Consider the following 14061-nt stretch of genomic DNA (forward strand, 5'->3'; position numbering starts at 1 on the left):
AGCCCCTCCGCATTCGCATTCGGCTTTCAGGAAACCAGACGACCGGACCGGCCGTCCCGTCTCCCTCTGGGGCTCCTTTGGCTTGCCTCAGGCAATCCCGGGGCTTGCACCGACTCCAGCCAGAGCCCCAGCCCCCGCCCCACCCCCAGCCTCGCAGGCGATCGCGCATGCGCATGCGAGCGCGCGCACAGATCGATGTGCCCAAACGGGGCATCTAGCTTGTTGGCTTGTACTGGGGGTGGATCTATGCCTGGGAGTGGGACTGCTGAACCATAGGCTACTTCTACGTTTAGTTCCTTCGCGAACCTCCATACTCTTTTCCATCCCGGCTGTACCAACTCCCATTCCTACTCAGCGTGGAGGAGAGTTCCCTTTGCTCCACAGCTTCTCCAGCATCTGCTATGGACAGACATTGCAATGAGGCCCAATCGGACTCGGGCGAAGTGGTCCCTCCTTGGCGTTTGGAGTTGAGTCTCTCCAATCATTAGTGACGTGGAGCAAGATGACCGTTTGGAAATGCAGATGCAATTCTGTCACCATCCTGCTCCAACGGCTCTTGTATTTTCCCATCATATTGAAGATACGACCAATTCCCTTCATGCCTGCTCCTCACGTTCTTCTCGGATGTCTTTTCCCTGGAATGCCCTCTGCACTCTTTGGCTTCCATCCCATAGGGCATTTTCATTTCTTGAACGTCCTAAGGTTCCCTGGTCACCTAGACTTCCAGGATGCTGTTTTCCCTGCCTGAAATTCTTCCTGCATCTCAACCCTGGTTTACGTAGGTTCCACCTATGGACCTCAACGCAATGGTTACTCTGAAAAGCCTTCCCTGACACCCAGGTTTTGGTGAGGGTAGAGGCCCCTCGACAAGTTCTCCAAGGATCTGCCTGTGATGTATCATTAGATTCGTCTCAGTGAAAGCAGGAACTCTGTGTCTGCTTCTCTCCGCCTCCTAGTTCCAGAAACTTATTACATGCCTCCCAGCTCATCGTAGGTGCTCAGGATTTACTTAGCGTGTGAAAGACAGAAAAGTTCTTGGAAGCCTCAAGGTGTCACTTGGCTCGGCACTTTTGATCTCTTTGTGTATTTGGCGATTCCATTCTTTCCTTTCCTGGGTTCATGTGTACGCTATATTCAAGGCACAATCTAAGGCATTAAGACATATCCATCAGTATGGGTTCTTGCTTTCAAGGAACTCGTACAGCAGATTTCTACAGTTTAGGGCTTTTCAAATGCTCTAGAAGAATGTGAACGTTCAGTGTGATCCATTTTCATTTCCAAGAAAGATCGTTTGACTTCCATAGCAAAGGTGGAGACCTTCCGACGTGTAGTCCAATACTTAGACCTTGACCATGTCAGGCAAGTCTTGCGGTTCCTTCTGGAGGTGTGTGGCTCTTGCAGAAACGTGAAGATCTTCCATCGTCCTCGGACTTTGGTGTCATTTGCAACCATCAAGAAAGCTTCCAGGTATAGGTTCCAGACCACCACCGCACACACTCAGTAGGCAACGGAGTGGATTCCAGGAATATGCGTTGTTAACCAGCATCACCGTTGATATTGTTGCTGCACGCTCTATGCAGTGGCCAGGGCCTGGATTGTCCACTGGGTCTCATGTGGAATGGAAAGAAGGGCTTCCCCCACCCCCCACCCCACCCCCCACTCTTGACAGCCTTGTGACTAGAAACGGGCCCCGAAACAAGAATCAGACAAACCAGATAAGCCCAGATGGTAGTCCATGAGATGAAGGAACTAAGCAGCTGGTTGGGATGGCGCCAAGGGGAAAGGTTGCTCTTTTTGTCTCCCGCTCTACTCCTTTCTTCCTGGACGCCTTAGGGGTTCATCATGGAGATTTGAAATAAAGTTCACCAAAGTCATATGTGTTGAATCAAGATTTTGCATTTCACCATCTCTCAAAAACGAAGAGTGCTTAACCTGCACAGGTTTCTTTCAAAAAAGTCAATTGCTTTTCAGTTCTGGGGTTTCTCTCTTGCCTTGTTCAAGTAGCCTTAAGAGTAAAAATCAACGAAAACTAAAGAAAGATTCCAAGATACCAACAAAGGACACCTTCTGTTTCTTCAATCACCTTTCCACTTAGTAGCACACGAGCTCTTTTCTTTGTATTTTGCCTAGGGAATTCGCAATGTGCTGGTTCAGATGGCAAGGCATCCGCCCGCAGGAGACTCGGGTTTGATCCCTGGGTCGGGAAGATCCCCTGGAGAAGGTAATGGCAACCCACTCCAGTATTCTCGCCTGGGAAATGCCACGGACAGAGGAGCCTGATGGGCCGCACTCCATGGGTCCTATAAGAGTTGGGCTCAACCCAGCAACTACGAACAGAAGTATTTCCAAAGACCACACTCGTGTGTGTGTGTGTGTGTGTGTGTGTGTGTGTGTGTGTCTGTCTGTCTGTCTGTATGTCTGTGTGCCTGCCTGTGGTTCGTCTGCTCTCTCAGGAAGGTCGGGTGCTTGGCGGGCGGCGTGGGGACAAGGGGGGCGCCTCGGTAGGGCAAAGGGGCGGGGCTGAGGCGCTCCGGTCGACCGCGCCTCCGTGGCTCCCGGTGGGTTTGGGCAGCGGGCAGGTGCCGGGCAAGTTGGGCGCTCAAGATTCGCTGCGCCTAGGCCCGCAGGAGGTTCAGAGGCCCCCGGGCCGCGGGGATCGGGAGGCGGCGGGCCCCGAAGACCGACACCTCCGGGGTCGCGCGGCCCTGAGCAGCGAACGGGATGGGGGGGGGAGGTGGGGGGAGGCCCCGCTCAGCCAGCGCGGCCGGGTCTGGAGTGGCCGGGGGTGGGAGGGCGCCGAGACCTCCGCACCCCTCAGCCCACCCCCCAGGCCCCGCGCGCACGCACGCACGCCCTCCCGGTCACTGGGGGGTCCTGGAAGCCCATCGGGCCCCCGGGCCCGGCCAGGCGGTTGCTGGTCTGGTGTTGGCGGTGTTCGGGGGCCGGGCCGGCGTCAGCAGGCTGGAGTGCGGTCGCGGGTCGTGCGGCTCAAGTACAGCACGGCCCCCGGAGGAGAGGGGCGGCCCGTTGGCCCGACCTGCAGGTCAGAGCGAAAGGGAGGCGAAGCGCAAGGCTCTTAGGGCGCCCCGCGGCGGCCGCGGCCGTCTCCGGCCCTATCGGTCTGAAGGCGCCCGATCTCGTCTGATCTCGGAAGCTAAGCAGGGTCGGGCCTGTTCAGTATCTTGGATGGGAGACCACCTGGGAATTCCGGGTGCTGGAGGCTTTTTTGCCTACCAGAAGAGGTCCTTTAGCCCCCGCCCCGCGTCCCAATTCTTGGACCCACACCCCCCTCGCCCCCCCGCCACCCCCGCAGCCCCAGCCCCTCCCGGGGCGGGGGGAGTGAGTGGGTGGCCGGGGCCCCGACTCCCGCTGCAGACCTGGGTTGCCTCCCCGCGGCCCGCGAGCCCCTCCGCATTCGCATTCGGCTTTCAGGAAACCAGACGACCGGACCGGCCGTCCCGTCTCCCTCTGGGGCTCCTTTGGCTTGCCTCAGGCAATCCCGGGGCTTGCACCGACTCCAGCCAGAGCCCCAGCCCCCGCCCCACCCCCAGCCTCGCAGGCGATCGCGCATGCGCATGCGAGCGCGCGCACAGATCGATGTGCCCAAACGGGGCATCTAGCTTGTTGGCTTGTACTGGGGGTGGATCTATGCCTGGGAGTGGGACTGCTGAACCATAGGCTACTTCTACGTTTAGTTCCTTCGCGAACCTCCATACTCTTTTCCATCCCGGCTGTACCAACTCCCATTCCTACTCAGCGTGGAGGAGAGTTCCCTTTGCTCCACAGCTTCTCCAGCATCTGCTATGGACAGACATTGCAATGAGGCCCAATCGGACTCGGGCGAAGTGGTCCCTCCTTGGCGTTTGGAGTTGAGTCTCTCCAATCATTAGTGACGTGGAGCAAGATGACCGTTTGGAAATGCAGATGCAATTCTGTCACCATCCTGCTCCAACGGCTCTTGTATTTTCCCATCATATTGAAGATACGACCAATTCCCTTCATGCCTGCTCCTCACGTTCTTCTCGGATGTCTTTTCCCTGGAATGCCCTCTGCACTCTTTGGCTTCCATCCCATAGGGCATTTTCATTTCTTGAACGTCCTAAGGTTCCCTGGTCACCTAGACTTCCAGGATGCTGTTTTCCCTGCCTGAAATTCTTCCTGCATCTCAACCCTGGTTTACGTAGGTTCCACCTATGGACCTCAACGCAATGGTTACTCTGAAAAGCCTTCCCTGACACCCAGGTTTTGGTGAGGGTAGAGGCCCCTCGACAAGTTCTCCAAGGATCTGCCTGTGATGTATCATTAGATTCGTCTCAGTGAAAGCAGGAACTCTGTGTCTGCTTCTCTCCGCCTCCTAGTTCCAGAAACTTATTACATGCCTCCCAGCTCATCGTAGGTGCTCAGGATTTACTTAGCGTGTGAAAGACAGAAAAGTTCTTGGAAGCCTCAAGGTGTCACTTGGCTCGGCACTTTTGATCTCTTTGTGTATTTGGCGATTCCATTCTTTCCTTTCCTGGGTTCATGTGTACGCTATATTCAAGGCACAATCTAAGGCATTAAGACATATCCATCAGTATGGGTTCTTGCTTTCAAGGAACTCGTACAGCAGATTTCTACAGTTTAGGGCTTTTCAAATGCTCTAGAAGAATGTGAACGTTCAGTGTGATCCATTTTCATTTCCAAGAAAGATCGTTTGACTTCCATAGCAAAGGTGGAGACCTTCCGACGTGTAGTCCAATACTTAGACCTTGACCATGTCAGGCAAGTCTTGCGGTTCCTTCTGGAGGTGTGTGGCTCTTGCAGAAACGTGAAGATCTTCCATCGTCCTCGGACTTTGGTGTCATTTGCAACCATCAAGAAAGCTTCCAGGTATAGGTTCCAGACCACCACCGCACACACTCAGTAGGCAACGGAGTGGATTCCAGGAATATGCGTTGTTAACCAGCATCACCGTTGATATTGTTGCTGCACGCTCTATGCAGTGGCCAGGGCCTGGATTGTCCACTGGGTCTCATGTGGAATGGAAAGAAGGGCTTCCCCCACCCCCCACCCCACCCCCCACTCTTGACAGCCTTGTGACTAGAAACGGGCCCCGAAACAAGAATCAGACAAACCAGATAAGCCCAGATGGTAGTCCATGAGATGAAGGAACTAAGCAGCTGGTTGGGATGGCGCCAAGGGGAAAGGTTGCTCTTTTTGTCTCCCGCTCTACTCCTTTCTTCCTGGACGCCTTAGGGGTTCATCATGGAGATTTGAAATAAAGTTCACCAAAGTCATATGTGTTGAATCAAGATTTTGCATTTCACCATCTCTCAAAAACGAAGAGTGCTTAACCTGCACAGGTTTCTTTCAAAAAAGTCAATTGCTTTTCAGTTCTGGGGTTTCTCTCTTGCCTTGTTCAAGTAGCCTTAAGAGTAAAAATCAACGAAAACTAAAGAAAGATTCCAAGATACCAACAAAGGACACCTTCTGTTTCTTCAATCACCTTTCCACTTAGTAGCACACGAGCTCTTTTCTTTGTATTTTGCCTAGGGAATTCGCAATGTGCTGGTTCAGATGGCAAGGCATCCGCCCGCAGGAGACTCGGGTTTGATCCCTGGGTCGGGAAGATCCCCTGGAGAAGGTAATGGCAACCCACTCCAGTATTCTCGCCTGGGAAATGCCACGGACAGAGGAGCCTGATGGGCCGCACTCCATGGGTCCTATAAGAGTTGGGCTCAACCCAGCAACTACGAACAGAAGTATTTCCAAAGACCACACTCGTGTGTGTGTGTGTGTGTGTGTGTGTGTGTGTGTGTGTCTGTCTGTCTGTCTGTATGTCTGTGTGCCTGCCTGTGGTTCGTCTGCTCTCTCAGGAAGGTCGGGTGCTTGGCGGGCGGCGTGGGGACAAGGGGGGCGCCTCGGTAGGGCAAAGGGGCGGGGCTGAGGCGCTCCGGTCGACCGCGCCTCCGTGGCTCCCGGTGGGTTTGGGCAGCGGGCAGGTGCCGGGCAAGTTGGGCGCTCAAGATTCGCTGCGCCTAGGCCCGCAGGAGGTTCAGAGGCCCCCGGGCCGCGGGGATCGGGAGGCGGCGGGCCCCGAAGACCGACACCTCCGGGGTCGCGCGGCCCTGAGCAGCGAACGGGATGGGGGGGGGAGGTGGGGGGAGGCCCCGCTCAGCCAGCGCGGCCGGGTCTGGAGTGGCCGGGGGTGGGAGGGCGCCGAGACCTCCGCACCCCTCAGCCCACCCCCCAGGCCCCGCGCGCACGCACGCACGCCCTCCCGGTCACTGGGGGGTCCTGGAAGCCCATCGGGCCCCCGGGCCCGGCCAGGCGGTTGCTGGTCTGGTGTTGGCGGTGTTCGGGGGCCGGGCCGGCGTCAGCAGGCTGGAGTGCGGTCGCGGGTCGTGCGGCTCAAGTACAGCACGGCCCCCGGAGGAGAGGGGCGGCCCGTTGGCCCGACCTGCAGGTCAGAGCGAAAGGGAGGCGAAGCGCAAGGCTCTTAGGGCGCCCCGCGGCGGCCGCGGCCGTCTCCGGCCCTATCGGTCTGAAGGCGCCCGATCTCGTCTGATCTCGGAAGCTAAGCAGGGTCGGGCCTGTTCAGTATCTTGGATGGGAGACCACCTGGGAATTCCGGGTGCTGGAGGCTTTTTTGCCTACCAGAAGAGGTCCTTTAGCCCCCGCCCCGCGTCCCAATTCTTGGACCCACACCCCCCTCGCCCCCCCGCCACCCCCGCAGCCCCAGCCCCTCCCGGGGCGGGGGGAGTGAGTGGGTGGCCGGGGCCCCGACTCCCGCTGCAGACCTGGGTTGCCTCCCCGCGGCCCGCGAGCCCCTCCGCATTCGCATTCGGCTTTCAGGAAACCAGACGACCGGACCGGCCGTCCCGTCTCCCTCTGGGGCTCCTTTGGCTTGCCTCAGGCAATCCCGGGGCTTGCACCGACTCCAGCCAGAGCCCCAGCCCCCGCCCCACCCCCAGCCTCGCAGGCGATCGCGCATGCGCATGCGAGCGCGCGCACAGATCGATGTGCCCAAACGGGGCATCTAGCTTGTTGGCTTGTACTGGGGGTGGATCTATGCCTGGGAGTGGGACTGCTGAACCATAGGCTACTTCTACGTTTAGTTCCTTCGCGAACCTCCATACTCTTTTCCATCCCGGCTGTACCAACTCCCATTCCTACTCAGCGTGGAGGAGAGTTCCCTTTGCTCCACAGCTTCTCCAGCATCTGCTATGGACAGACATTGCAATGAGGCCCAATCGGACTCGGGCGAAGTGGTCCCTCCTTGGCGTTTGGAGTTGAGTCTCTCCAATCATTAGTGACGTGGAGCAAGATGACCGTTTGGAAATGCAGATGCAATTCTGTCACCATCCTGCTCCAACGGCTCTTGTATTTTCCCATCATATTGAAGATACGACCAATTCCCTTCATGCCTGCTCCTCACGTTCTTCTCGGATGTCTTTTCCCTGGAATGCCCTCTGCACTCTTTGGCTTCCATCCCATAGGGCATTTTCATTTCTTGAACGTCCTAAGGTTCCCTGGTCACCTAGACTTCCAGGATGCTGTTTTCCCTGCCTGAAATTCTTCCTGCATCTCAACCCTGGTTTACGTAGGTTCCACCTATGGACCTCAACGCAATGGTTACTCTGAAAAGCCTTCCCTGACACCCAGGTTTTGGTGAGGGTAGAGGCCCCTCGACAAGTTCTCCAAGGATCTGCCTGTGATGTATCATTAGATTCGTCTCAGTGAAAGCAGGAACTCTGTGTCTGCTTCTCTCCGCCTCCTAGTTCCAGAAACTTATTACATGCCTCCCAGCTCATCGTAGGTGCTCAGGATTTACTTAGCGTGTGAAAGACAGAAAAGTTCTTGGAAGCCTCAAGGTGTCACTTGGCTCGGCACTTTTGATCTCTTTGTGTATTTGGCGATTCCATTCTTTCCTTTCCTGGGTTCATGTGTACGCTATATTCAAGGCACAATCTAAGGCATTAAGACATATCCATCAGTATGGGTTCTTGCTTTCAAGGAACTCGTACAGCAGATTTCTACAGTTTAGGGCTTTTCAAATGCTCTAGAAGAATGTGAACGTTCAGTGTGATCCATTTTCATTTCCAAGAAAGATCGTTTGACTTCCATAGCAAAGGTGGAGACCTTCCGACGTGTAGTCCAATACTTAGACCTTGACCATGTCAGGCAAGTCTTGCGGTTCCTTCTGGAGGTGTGTGGCTCTTGCAGAAACGTGAAGATCTTCCATCGTCCTCGGACTTTGGTGTCATTTGCAACCATCAAGAAAGCTTCCAGGTATAGGTTCCAGACCACCACCGCACACACTCAGTAGGCAACGGAGTGGATTCCAGGAATATGCGTTGTTAACCAGCATCACCGTTGATATTGTTGCTGCACGCTCTATGCAGTGGCCAGGGCCTGGATTGTCCACTGGGTCTCATGTGGAATGGAAAGAAGGGCTTCCCCCACCCCCCACCCCACCCCCCACTCTTGACAGCCTTGTGACTAGAAACGGGCCCCGAAACAAGAATCAGACAAACCAGATAAGCCCAGATGGTAGTCCATGAGATGAAGGAACTAAGCAGCTGGTTGGGATGGCGCCAAGGGGAAAGGTTGCTCTTTTTGTCTCCCGCTCTACTCCTTTCTTCCTGGACGCCTTAGGGGTTCATCATGGAGATTTGAAATAAAGTTCACCAAAGTCATATGTGTTGAATCAAGATTTTGCATTTCACCATCTCTCAAAAACGAAGAGTGCTTAACCTGCACAGGTTTCTTTCAAAAAAGTCAATTGCTTTTCAGTTCTGGGGTTTCTCTCTTGCCTTGTTCAAGTAGCCTTAAGAGTAAAAATCAACGAAAACTAAAGAAAGATTCCAAGATACCAACAAAGGACACCTTCTGTTTCTTCAATCACCTTTCCACTTAGTAGCACACGAGCTCTTTTCTTTGTATTTTGCCTAGGGAATTCGCAATGTGCTGGTTCAGATGGCAAGGCATCCGCCCGCAGGAGACTCGGGTTTGATCCCTGGGTCGGGAAGATCCCCTGGAGAAGGTAATGGCAACCCACTCCAGTATTCTCGCCTGGGAAATGCCACGGACAGAGGAGCCTGATGGGCCGCACTCCATGGGTCCTATAAGAGTTGGGCTCAACCCAGCAACTACGAACAGAAGTATTTCCAAAGACCACACTCGTGTGTGTGTGTGTGTGTGTGTGTGTGTGTGTGTGTGTCTGTCTGTCTGTCTGTATGTCTGTGTGCCTGCCTGTGGTTCGTCTGCTCTCTCAGGAAGGTCGGGTGCTTGGCGGGCGGCGTGGGGACAAGGGGGGCGCCTCGGTAGGGCAAAGGGGCGGGGCTGAGGCGCTCCGGTCGACCGCGCCTCCGTGGCTCCCGGTGGGTTTGGGCAGCGGGCAGGTGCCGGGCAAGTTGGGCGCTCAAGATTCGCTGCGCCTAGGCCCGCAGGAGGTTCAGAGGCCCCCGGGCCGCGGGGATCGGGAGGCGGCGGGCCCCGAAGACCGACACCTCCGGGGTCGCGCGGCCCTGAGCAGCGAACGGGATGGGGGGGGGAGGTGGGGGGAGGCCCCGCTCAGCCAGCGCGGCCGGGTCTGGAGTGGCCGGGGGTGGGAGGGCGCCGAGACCTCCGCACCCCTCAGCCCACCCCCCAGGCCCCGCGCGCACGCACGCACGCCCTCCCGGTCACTGGGGGGTCCTGGAAGCCCATCGGGCCCCCGGGCCCGGCCAGGCGGTTGCTGGTCTGGTGTTGGCGGTGTTCGGGGGCCGGGCCGGCGTCAGCAGGCTGGAGTGCGGTCGCGGGTCGTGCGGCTCAAGTACAGCACGGCCCCCGGAGGAGAGGGGCGGCCCGTTGGCCCGACCTGCAGGTCAGAGCGAAAGGGAGGCGAAGCGCAAGGCTCTTAGGGCGCCCCGCGGCGGCCGCGGCCGTCTCCGGCCCTATCGGTCTGAAGGCGCCCGATCTCGTCTGATCTCGGAAGCTAAGCAGGGTCGGGCCTGTTCAGTATCTTGGATGGGAGACCACCTGGGAATTCCGGGTGCTGGAGGCTTTTTTGCCTACCAGAAGAGGTCCTTTAGCCCCCGCCCCGCGTCCCAATTCTTGGACCCACACCCCCCTCGCCCCCCCGCCACCCCCGCAGCCCCAGCCCCTCCCGGGGCGGGGGGAGTGAGTGGGTGGCCGGGGCCCCGACTCCCGCTGCAGACCTGGGTTGCCTCCCCGCGGCCCGCGAGCCCCTCCGCATTCGCATTCGGCTTTCAGGAAACCAGACGACCGGACCGGCCGTCCCGTCTCCCTCTGGGGCTCCTTTGGCTTGCCTCAGGCAATCCCGGGGCTTGCACCGACTCCAGCCAGAGCCCCAGCCCCCGCCCCACCCCCAGCCTCGCAGGCGATCGCGCATGCGCATGCGAGCGCGCGCACAGATCGATGTGCCCAAACGGGGCATCTAGCTTGTTGGCTTGTACTGGGGGTGGATCTATGCCTGGGAGTGGGACTGCTGAACCATAGGCTACTTCTACGTTTAGTTCCTTCGCGAACCTCCATACTCTTTTCCATCCCGGCTGTACCAACTCCCATTCCTACTCAGCGTGGAGGAGAGTTCCCTTTGCTCCACAGCTTCTCCAGCATCTGCTATGGACAGACATTGCAATGAGGCCCAATCGGACTCGGGCGAAGTGGTCCCTCCTTGGCGTTTGGAGTTGAGTCTCTCCAATCATTAGTGACGTGGAGCAAGATGACCGTTTGGAAATGCAGATGCAATTCTGTCACCATCCTGCTCCAACGGCTCTTGTATTTTCCCATCATATTGAAGATACGACCAATTCCCTTCATGCCTGCTCCTCACGTTCTTCTCGGATGTCTTTTCCCTGGAATGCCCTCTGCACTCTTTGGCTTCCATCCCATAGGGCATTTTCATTTCTTGAACGTCCTAAGGTTCCCTGGTCACCTAGACTTCCAGGATGCTGTTTTCCCTGCCTGAAATTCTTCCTGCATCTCAACCCTGGTTTACGTAGGTTCCACCTATGGACCTCAACGCAATGGTTACTCTGAAAAGCCTTCCCTGACACCCAGGTTTTGGTGAGGGTAGAGGCCCCTCGACAAGTTCTCCAAGGATCTGCCTGTGATGTATCATTAGATTCGTCTCAGTGAAAGCAGGAACTCTGTGTCTGCTTCTCTCCGCCTCCTAGTTCCAGAAACTTATTACATGCCTCCCAGCTCATCGTAGGTGCTCAGGATTTACTTAGCGTGTGAAAGACAGAAAAGTTCTTGGAAGCCTCAAGGTGTCACTTGGCTCGGCACTTTTGATCTCTTTGTGTATTTGGCGATTCCATTCTTTCCTTTCCTGGGTTCATGTGTACGCTATATTCAAGGCACAATCTAAGGCATTAAGACATATCCATCAGTATGGGTTCTTGCTTTCAAGGAACTCGTACAGCAGATTTCTACAGTTTAGGGCTTTTCAAATGCTCTAGAAGAATGTGAACGTTCAGTGTGATCCATTTTCATTTCCAAGAAAGATCGTTTGACTTCCATAGCAAAGGTGGAGACCTTCCGACGTGTAGTCCAATACTTAGACCTTGACCATGTCAGGCAAGTCTTGCGGTTCCTTCTGGAGGTGTGTGGCTCTTGCAGAAACGTGAAGATCTTCCATCGTCCTCGGACTTTGGTGTCATTTGCAACCATCAAGAAAGCTTCCAGGTATAGGTTCCAGACCACCACCGCACACACTCAGTAGGCAACGGAGTGGATTCCAGGAATATGCGTTGTTAACCAGCATCACCGTTGATATTGTTGCTGCACGCTCTATGCAGTGGCCAGGGCCTGGATTGTCCACTGGGTCTCATGTGGAATGGAAAGAAGGGCTTCCCCCACCCCCCACCCCACCCCCCACTCTTGACAGCCTTGTGACTAGAAACGGGCCCCGAAACAAGAATCAGACAAACCAGATAAGCCCAGATGGTAGTCCATGAGATGAAGGAACTAAGCAGCTGGTTGGGATGGCGCCAAGGGGAAAGGTTGCTCTTTTTGTCTCCCGCTCTACTCCTTTCTTCCTGGACGCCTTAGGGGTTCATCATGGAGATTTGAAATAAAGTTCACCAAAGTCATATGTGTTGAATCAAGATTTTGCATTTCACCATCTCTCAAAAACGAAGAGTGCTTAACCTGCACAGGTTTCTTTCAAAAAAGTCAATTGCTTTTCAGTTCTGGGGTTTCTCTCTTGCCTTGTTCAAGTAGCCTTAAGAGTAAAAATCAACGAAAACTAAAGAAAGATTCCAAGATACCAACAAAGGACACCTTCTGTTTCTTCAATCACCTTTCCACTTAGTAGCACACGAGCTCTTTTCTTTGTATTTTGCCTAGGGAATTCGCAATGTGCTGGTTCAGATGGCAAGGCATCCGCCCGCAGGAGACTCGGGTTTGATCCCTGGGTCGGGAAGATCCCCTGGAGAAGGTAATGGCAACCCACTCCAGTATTCTCGCCTGGGAAATGCCACGGACAGAGGAGCCTGATGGGCCGCACTCCATGGGTCCTATAAGAGTTGGGCTCAACCCAGCAACTACGAACAGAAGTATTTCCAAAGACCACACTCGTGTGTGTGTGTGTGTGTGTGTGTGTGTGTGTGTGTGTCTGTCTGTCTGTCTGTCTGTCTGTGTGCCTGCCTGTGGTTCGTCTGCTCTCTCAGGAAGGTCGGGTGCTTGGCGGGCGGCGTGGGGACAAGGGGGGCGCCTCGGTAGGGCAAAGGGGCGGGGCTGAGGCGCTCCGGTCGACCGCGCCTCCGTGGCTCCCGGTGGGTTTGGGCAGCGGGCAGGTGCCGGGCAAGTTGGGCGCTCAAGATTCGCTGCGCCTAGGCCCGCAGGAGGTTCAGAGGCCCCCGGGCCGCGGGGATCGGGAGGCGGCGGGCCCCGAAGACCGACACCTCCGGGGTCGCGCGGCCCTGAGCAGCGAACGGGATGGGGGGGGGAGGTGGGGGGAGGCCCCGCTCAGCCAGCGCGGCCGGGTCTGGAGTGGCCGGGGGTGGGAGGGCGCCGAGACCTCCGCACCCCTCAGCCCACCCCCCAGGCCCCGCGCGCACGCACGCACGCCCTCCCGGTCACTGGGGGGTCCTGGAAGCCCATCGGGCCCCCGGGCCCGGCCAGGCGGTTGCTGGTCTGGTGTTGGCGGTGTTCGGGGGCCGGGCCGGCGTCAGCAGGCTGGAGTGCGGTCGCGGGTCGTGCGGCTCAAGTACAGCACGGCCCCCGGAGGAGAGGGGCGGCCCGTTGGCCCGACCTGCAGGTCAGAGCGAAAGGGAGGCGAAGCGCAAGGCTCTTAGGGCGCCCCGCGGCGGCCGCGGCCGTCTCCGGCCCTATCGGTCTGAAGGCGCCCGATCTCGTCTGATCTCGGAAGCTAAGCAGGGTCGGGCCTGTTCAGTATCTTGGATGGGAGACCACCTGGGAATTCCGGGTGCTGGAGGCTTTTTTGCCTACCAGAAGAGGTCCTTTAGCCCCCGCCCCGCGTCCCAATTCTTGGACCCACACCCCCCTCGCCCCCCCGCCACCCCCGCAGCCCCAGCCCCTCCCGGGGCGGGGGGAGTGAGTGGGTGGCCGGGGCCCCGACTCCCGCTGCAGACCTGGGTTGCCTCCCCGCGGCCCGCGAGCCCCTCCGCATTCGCATTCGGCTTTCAGGAAACCAGACGACCGGACCGGCCGTCCCGTCTCCCTCTGGGGCTCCTTTGGCTTGCCTCAGGCAATCCCGGGGCTTGCACCGACTCCAGCCAGAGCCCCAGCCCCCGCCCCACCCCCAGCCTCGCAGGCGATCGCGCATGCGCATGCGAGCGCGCGCACAGATCGATGTGCCCAAACGGGGCATCTAGCTTGTTGGCTTGTACTGGGGGTGGATCTATGCCTGGGAGTGGGACTGCTGAACCATAGGCTACTTCTACGTTTAGTTCCTTCGCGAACCTCCATACTCTTTTCCATCCCGGCTGTACCAACTCCCATTCCTACTCAGCGTGGAGGAGAGTTCCCTTTGCTCCACAGCTTCTCCAGCATCTGCTATGGACAGACATTGCAATGAGGCCCAATCGGACTCGGGCGAAGTGGTCCCTC

General features: G+C 57.1%; 4 pseudogenes; all 4 read left to right on the forward strand.

The window, feature by feature from the left end:
- The first annotated feature begins 3103 nt into the window (after positions 1–3103).
- On the forward strand, positions 3104–3223 carry LOC129640932 (uncharacterized; annotated as a pseudogene).
- A 3282-nt stretch (positions 3224–6505) lies between these two features.
- Positions 6506–6625, forward strand: LOC129640933 (uncharacterized; annotated as a pseudogene).
- A 3282-nt stretch (positions 6626–9907) lies between these two features.
- On the forward strand, positions 9908–10027 carry LOC129640935 (uncharacterized; annotated as a pseudogene).
- Positions 10028–13309: 3282 nt separating this feature from the next.
- LOC129640936 (uncharacterized) lies at positions 13310–13429 on the forward strand (annotated as a pseudogene).
- The last annotated feature ends 632 nt before the right edge of the window (positions 13430–14061 follow it).

The sequence above is a fragment of the Bubalus kerabau genome, unplaced genomic scaffold, assembly GCF_029407905.1.
Source record: "Bubalus kerabau isolate K-KA32 ecotype Philippines breed swamp buffalo unplaced genomic scaffold, PCC_UOA_SB_1v2 scaffold_54, whole genome shotgun sequence".
In the NCBI taxonomy this organism is placed as follows: domain Eukaryota; kingdom Metazoa; phylum Chordata; class Mammalia; order Artiodactyla; family Bovidae; genus Bubalus; species Bubalus kerabau.